General features: G+C 37.8%; 1 non-coding gene across 1 annotated transcript; it reads right to left on the bottom strand.

Moving 5' to 3' along the window:
• Positions 1-7,064: 7,064 nt before the first annotated feature.
• On the bottom strand, positions 7,065-7,170 carry LOC145633575 (small nucleolar RNA R71). Its single transcript, XR_014112886.1, has one exon. It is a non-coding gene; the product is annotated as a small nucleolar RNA R71 (small nucleolar RNA).
• Positions 7,171-7,896: the final 726 nt, after the last annotated feature.

Raw genomic sequence — 7,896 nt, 5'->3', positions numbered from 1 at the left:
TTTTCGATTACATATTCCCTTGAAACGTGCAATATAGTGATTAACAAATATAGTAAAATTCAACATTAATATTGGAAGCAACAATAAATTTTTAGTCAAATCAAATCATAATAAACTAATCATGATACTAGGAACAAGAATAAAAATAAGAGTAATTAAGTGATTAATTATTCACTTTTCAGGTTTCCTTGAATTACTATATCATGAATAAACTGTTAGTAGTTTTAATAAATAATAAATCACATTGAAATTAAATTAGAGTTGATTTGGTCCAAACCCTCAGTTAATTATACCTTTCACGCCTTTGTTTAAGTATAGAACTTCGAATATTGTATGGACTCCGTGGATTGCATTAGGAAAGAATGATGTAATTAGGAATATAGGTTTAAGGCTTAGAGTATGAAAGAGAGAAGAGAATGATTTTTAGTGTAGAAGAGAGAATGATTTGGTGATCAAGCTTGTTGATGACTTAAAAAGGGATGATATGATTTCTATTCATAAAGAAAAAAAGAAGGGTCAAAGAATTAAGATAAAATCCAAATTCGAATCGGAATAAAACTCTTACGATAGGCATCAGTTTTTGCGGTTTTTTTATCATATCTTTTGATCTAAAAATCGAAATAAGATAAATAATATGTTGTTGGAAATCTATTGAAGTCTACTATCTAACCCAATTAGAGTCAGATTAAAATAGTTTGTATAATAAAAGATATGGCCGAAATAGTGGGACGATGTCAGTTTTAGTTAGAGTTTCGTATTTCTTTTATATCTTTTGCGTTATAGCTCAGAATTAATATTATAATATATCATTGAAAATGTAATTTCAAGGGATATCCAACCATATAAGATTTAGATAAAAAATGAGGCACGAAAATCATATCTAACTATATTTGAACATCTTTCAATTTGAATAGAATTAGGACTTTCTAAAAGAGGAGTTTCATTCAATTTCAAACACTTTAATCTTATCTTTTCATCACGACAATTAAGATCTTTTAGAAACTTATAGAAACTTCTAATTAATTGTAATTGGTTTTGAAATGGGAATAAATCCTTTGGACCCTCCACATGATCATTGGGTCGTAGGTAAGGTGGGCTTAGGTTCGGTTTAGGCTCAATTTAGTATTTTGGCCATAAATTATTCGTTATAACTCGGATTGGGATTATAATATTATCATTGGAAAGCTATTTTCAAGCCCCATTAATCTATTAAATCATTGGACCCAGATTATGGAACAAAAAGAAACAGGTCTAAATATTTTTTGAAAAAGGACACGAAATGAATGATTTTTAGGGACACGAAATGAATTATTTTTGGTTTAAAGGCACGAAAAGAGGAAAATAACTTATGGTTTGGGGAAAATGGCTAGGAATTGGGTTGGTTTATGAAATGTATTGGGATTGAATATGGATTTAAGCACTCCAAAGATTAGATTCTCAGCCCGACCAATAATGGCGGTGAAAGGTTGGTCATCATCGGGTTGGGTATTGGGGAGACATTTTTAGGTGTCTACAGATACCCAGTTGGTATCCATCGAGAATTCTCTCCAAGGCCGGGTGGAGAGGGAAGCGAAGACTAGCTTGAATGGCCACCTCATAGTAGCCAAAGCATTGGTCATCATAGTTGGCCTTCTCTCGCCAGACGACTGTGTCCACAACATCCGGCATAAAAAGAAGGAATTTATGTCCCATGACATGATTAGAGATGAATTCTCCAAAGTTATCAGCCTGTTGCCTTCCGCTTGCCTTCAGGGACATGCGGGTAATAAGGAAGCATGTTCTAATCGGCGCGAGGCAGACGGTTTTGCCCAACCCTCGCCCTTGTAAACTGACAGGGAATCCCGTGCTGCATTCATCTTAGAACGCGCCTCCTCCGAGTCAAGGGAGGCACTATCAGAGGATGACAATTCAGAATCATCGTCAGAGCTCTCGTCCGAGTCGGGGGTCTGATGGCTAGTGCCAGCAGTGTCCTCCCCCATTCTTTCATCCGACGTTAGAACAATTGGCTTGGGAATTGTAGACACCTAAAAATGTCTCCCCAAAACCAAACCCGTTGATGAACACCTTTCACCGCCATTATTGGTCGAGTTGAGTATTTAATCTTTGGAGTGCTTAAACCATGTTCTATCCAATATATTTCATGAACCAATCCAATTTCTAGCTCATTTCCCTAAACCATAACCTATTTTCCACTTTTCGTGTCCACATCGCAAAACTGAGAGAAACTGATTTTATGGATATAAAATTTTGATCCAATTATTATTTTTTTGGATAGCCCTTTAAATAAGCTTTCCAACCATATATCATAAGCCCAATTCCGAGCTATAACGAAAAAGATATGAGCAAAACATTAAACTCGGCCCAAAACCGACACCCTTCTACTAAACCAGCCATATCTTAAAATCTACAAATTATTTTGCCCTGATTCAAATTGGGTTAAAAAGTAGACTTGATAAGCTTTCCAATGATATATTATATGCTTTATTCAGAGTTACGGATGAAAAGTTATGATGATTTTAAAAACGGGTAAAAAACTGGAATTACCGCGCAACAGCTAAAATGCCGCGACGCGGTAAGATCTGACGTGGCACGGGAGAAATTCCCGTGACACGGTAATTTGGAGGGCATTTTCATGTTTTTTAGTGCCCCGTGACTTGGCATAAGTACCGTGACCCGGCGCCATATGCCGTGACACGGTGGACTTTGCCGCGTCACGGCGTTTTCTGCCGTGTCACGGTGGGTTGCTGCCGTGTCACGGTGCTTAAAACTTTCCCGCGTCACTGGGAACTGTGCCGCGACACGGGAATTACTGCAGTGTCACGTTAGGAATTCCCGTGTCACGGTGCCAGTGCTGTGACACGGGACAACTCCGTGTTTTTTCCGCGTAATCCCTTCACGCGTTTTTACTCCCGTAGGTCAAATATTTCCCGCGTCACGCTAATTTCCCCCGTGACACGGTAGAGTCTGACCGTGTCACGGTACAGTCTGACCGTGTCGCGGTAGCCTTTTTTAGGTTTTTTATCTTTTTAGGGTTCCGTGTGTTCCCTCTACTCATTTTCCCTATAAATACCCCCCTCCTTTCTGCAGTTCGGGGCAGCAATAATCATTCTCTCTCACCTTGCACCAAAAATCATCCTCTTCTCCCTCTTTAACCTAATTTCTAGCCTCCTTATTCTTCCATAATAATTCCCCTAAGCACTCCAAGGAGTCTATACTTAACCCGAGGTTCCGTCCTTAAACCAAGGCGTGAAAGGTACAAATAACTGAGGGTTTGGACCAAATCAATTCTACTTTTTATTTAATTTAATTTTCATTTGCTTTATTATTTTTATTGAAGTTACTAACAGTTTATTCATGATGTAGCAATTTAAAGGAACGTGCGAAATGTGAGTAATTATTAATTAATTTAATTACTCTTATTTTATTTTCTTATTGCTAGTATCATGATTAGGTTATTTTGTATTTGATTTGACTAACTCTATTATTGTTGAATTGCTTCCAATATTAATGTTTATTTTATTATATTTATGATCACTATATTGCATGTTTAAAGGGAATATGTAATTGAAAATCACGCCTAATAAGATAATTTGGACAACCGGTTTAGGTTCCTTTTTAATCTTGTTATTTAATCAAGTGATCACAAATATTTTAGAATTATATGTTGCATTAATATTCAACCAATTTAGCCTAATAATAGTTTGGAGAGAATTGAATATTTTATTGTATGCCTTTGAGATCACAGGAATGCTTTTCAATATAAGAATCGAGTAGAGGCCAATACGGGCGAATGTGACTCCATGACTCACTTCGTACCATCATCCCCGATCCTCCTTTCGTGGTTCCGAACCATATGGAGTTAGTAATCTCATGGATTATGAATGGGGTGTAACCTTCACGGGTCAATCGTTGTTGCCTATCGTTGTCCCTTATCGTGGTTGCCTTTTTATGATCCGTGAACGGTTTACAAGTTCCTTAAAAACTTGTTGGCGACTCCCTACTTTATTTGTCCCTAATCGTATGTGTCAATTCCCACTTCCTATGAGTGCCAAGCATATTCACTACATGCTTTAACGTAGGCGCACTTCGAGCGACGCCTACAGGAATTCATTTATTCATCCTCAGATCCTCCAAAATCGAGGATCCTAGCGTGCTAAGAAGACTGGGCAGATGGTTAGAAATCTCATCCACATACGCCCTAATGGAGCCCTCTAAATAGATAGTGGAACCCTCCAAATGGTACCAGGAACCATCCGTTCTATACGTCCTACTTGTGTGCTATGTTCTGGCCATAATGTCCTGCACAAACACAGACACAGTCAGATCCAGAGAAGTTCGCAAAGGGTAGTCCAAGAATGAGCATTCGACACTCCTAGTTCTAGATTCAACCATCCCCGATGATCGGTTGATTGCTTACCTAGGTCGTGTTGTGTGTGTTTGGGAAATAATTTTTGAAAAAGAAAAGAAACAAAGAAAAAAATATAAAGAAAACAGACCCTTACCTTACGAGTGAAGGTACGAGAGTTGCTGGAAAAACTAGGACGTCTGATTACAAGAGGACTAGGGGACGAGCATCGCATGCTTTCACAGAAGGGGATTAAAGTTCTCAAAGGCAAAGATTCAAAATATTCTCTATAAGATTTACGCAAACGTGTAAACATAATGAGGGGTCAATCCCTATTTATAAAAAGGGTAAAAAATTTAGGGTAAAAACCCTAACTTTTACCCATGGTAAATGCTAACATGTCGGACCAATACATAGCTGTCACCTATCATAGCTTCACGTGGCATGCTGATGGGTGCCATTTATGGCACTCTTAGGCTAGGTTTACTTTGTAGATTTATGCTCGTTTTTAGTCTTTTATATCGTTTTTTTACATAATAATGCTTGTTTTGCGTGTTTGTGTGTAAGTTTAGAGAAATGCGCGCTTTTGATTGTTTTCTTATAATTTTATTCATTTCTTAGCTATTTATCTCGCTTCTTCGTTTCTTTGACTTATTTTGTAGGTGTGTTGAGTTTCCCGAGGTTTGATTATCAAGGAGGAAACTCAAGCGCATTCAAGGAAGTTGATGGAGCTAAGTTTGGGAATCCAAACTTGAAATTCAAGCTATCTTCGCAAGCATAAGCTCCATGGAAGCAATGTTTCAGTTTGAAGTGTTCAAGTGCTTAAAAAGTAAAATGGCTGCCCTTCTCGTGGGCATCGCCTTGAGTGCACCGATGATAGGGATGCTCGGGAGCGTAGAGATCGATCGAGCAAGAAAAGGAGGCAAGCCACGAGCCCCACAGCTGGGATGCGAGCGCGCAGACCTCACTGTGCGTGCGCACAGACCCTGCTGTGCGCGGGCACGACTTGGGTGGTGCGCACGCACCAAGGCCCCATATCCTCTTCACTCGATTTTCTATTTATAGCTTTTGACTATTCCTTTTTTAGGGGGATGACTTATATTTGTACTTGACACTTATTTTACAGAATAGAAGAGAGAGAAAGTAAAGAGAGAAGCTTATGATTACTTGATTATACTTCAATTTGATCTTTGATTTCAACTTGATCTTGGATTTCTTCTTCAAATCAATGAAAGTTTGTGAGATTTCTTTCCTTTGAATTTATTTTTATAGCAATTTCCTTTAATTCTTGAATGTTTGATGAAATTTAATCTTTGCTTTAGAAATTGTTGAATGATTAAATTTCTTCGTAATTAAACTTGAAATGAATATGTTTGTGATTCAGAGTGTTTTGTTTTTCAATCTCACCATGATTAGTGAGTAGATTAGTTGCTAGGAGAAGGGGAAGCATGCTTGATTGATGATTTTTACTAGTTGATGATCCTTGATTGATTGATTGAATTGTTGCAACTAATTTGGTTGACATAGTTGTGCATGTGATTAATTAGAGTAGGAGTGATCAACCTATAAGATTAATCTAGATTGCATTGCATATTTCAATGACATGAACCCTTGATTTGAGAATTGCTTTAATTGATTGAATTTTATTGTGATTTTCCTTGTTAGCCATTCATAGTAAACCCTATCTTAGCTTATAGGAGATAGCTTTTGGATTCCATTGATTGCAACTATTGTTTGTCCTTTGTAATGTTTGAATTAATGGAGTGATCCATCAATTAGCATAATCATTGAGCTTGCATGTGGAACCTATATCCCTAGTGTTTAGCATATTAAATTTCTTGATTTATATTGATACCTTAGTGCCAACCATATCTTTCTACAATCTTTGAAGTAGATTGACCTAGGCTATATCTTACACCTACTCATTCCTTTGGGTTTGACGCTTAACTTACCATATACTTGTATTAGGTTGGTCGAGTGTTTAAAAATTTATTTTGTCTCTAGGGAAGGGTAGAAAACGACCTACATTTTCCGAACATCAAAATGGCACTGTTGTCACGGAATGATATTAGTGCTTTGTTATAGTCGTTGAGTCTATTTCATCCTAATTTGAAAATACAAAAAGATTTTTTTTAGGCTACACTTGTAGCCGTGCTACTAATCATTTCTTTTGAGATTGTATGCATAGAGCACGTGGTCATTCACTAGTACCATTTGATCCGAAGATTGAGAGGACTATTGCAAGGTTAAGGGTTTTATTGCTAGACGGTCTTTGAGTTCTAGCACTTCAAGTGAAGAAGAACCACAACAAGAAGGACAGTACAAGCAAGAATGGAAGAAAACCCAAGGGTGGTGTTGAAAGAATTGGGGATTCCCAGTGCATTTAGATATGAGAGTGGGATTGCTCCACCTACAACACCGGCAAATGATTTTGAAATAAGGCCGGTAATGATCACTTTGGTAAAGAGGCAACAATTTAGCGGGGCTAAGCATGAAATCTCACTAAATCATCTTAAGGAGTTCGAAAAATGTTGCAATATATTACTATCAAGGTGAATGGAATTTCCCAAGAATTCATTCGCCTAAGCTTTTTCCCTTTTCCCTCATAGGGCGTGCCTTGGAATGGCTATACAAGGTGGTCAAGCCGAATTCTCTAAGGACATGGGACGAAGTGACCAAGGAGTTTCTATCCCGTTTTTATCCACAAAAGAAACGGCGGAGGCTAGAGCTTTGATTCAAGGTTTCAAGAAAAATCCAAGTGAGAGCCACTATGAAGCATGGGAGAGATACAAAGTGTATCAAATAGAATGTACTCACCACGGAATTCCTACTTACCAAATTATTCAAATATTCTATGGAGGCTTTAGTCCTCAAGGGAAGTCATGTCTAGATGGAGGAGACGGAGGTGCCATCATGAATAAAACGGAAGATGAAGTGGTAGACATAATTGAAGATGCAATGAGATACTATAGAGATTGGCAAGATGGAGAAAGGGAGTCAACTAGCAAGATTAGCTCTTCGGTGTACTCAGTTGATCATCTAATTGTAATCAACAATCTCTCCTCACAAATGACAAACTTGGGGAAGGAAATGTCCACTATCAAGGAAAAGTTGGAAAGTGCTACCTCCCAAGTTTCAAGTCTTCCCTCCCAATTTAAGGGGAGAGGTACGTCTTCTAATTCTCAACCCTCTCCCTCTTCCAGTAACATGCCTAGTGGATGCTTGTTTTATGATGTTTGTGGATCGTATGATCATGATGCTTCTAATTACCCTCATGCATGTATGGATTTTTGTGATGATCAAGATGGAAATGTGAATGAGCATGTGAACTATGTGTCAAACAATAATGATTCTAGGTTTGAGAAACAAAGAGGTCAATGGAATAGGAATTACAACAACCATGGCAATTTTGACAACTACAACCAAGGTGGTGGTAATAGGAACCATTGGAACCAAAATTCCCGAGGTAACTATAACAACCAAGGTTATAGTAGCCAAAATCAAAACCAAAATTATGGTAATCATAACCAAGGTTATGGTAACCATAATTA

This window comes from Chenopodium album, chromosome 5 (genome assembly GCF_948465745.1).
Source record: "Chenopodium album chromosome 5, dcCheAlbu1.1, whole genome shotgun sequence".
In the NCBI taxonomy this organism is placed as follows: domain Eukaryota; kingdom Viridiplantae; phylum Streptophyta; class Magnoliopsida; order Caryophyllales; family Amaranthaceae; genus Chenopodium; species Chenopodium album.
This window is presented reverse-complemented; position numbering and strand designations above follow the sequence as displayed.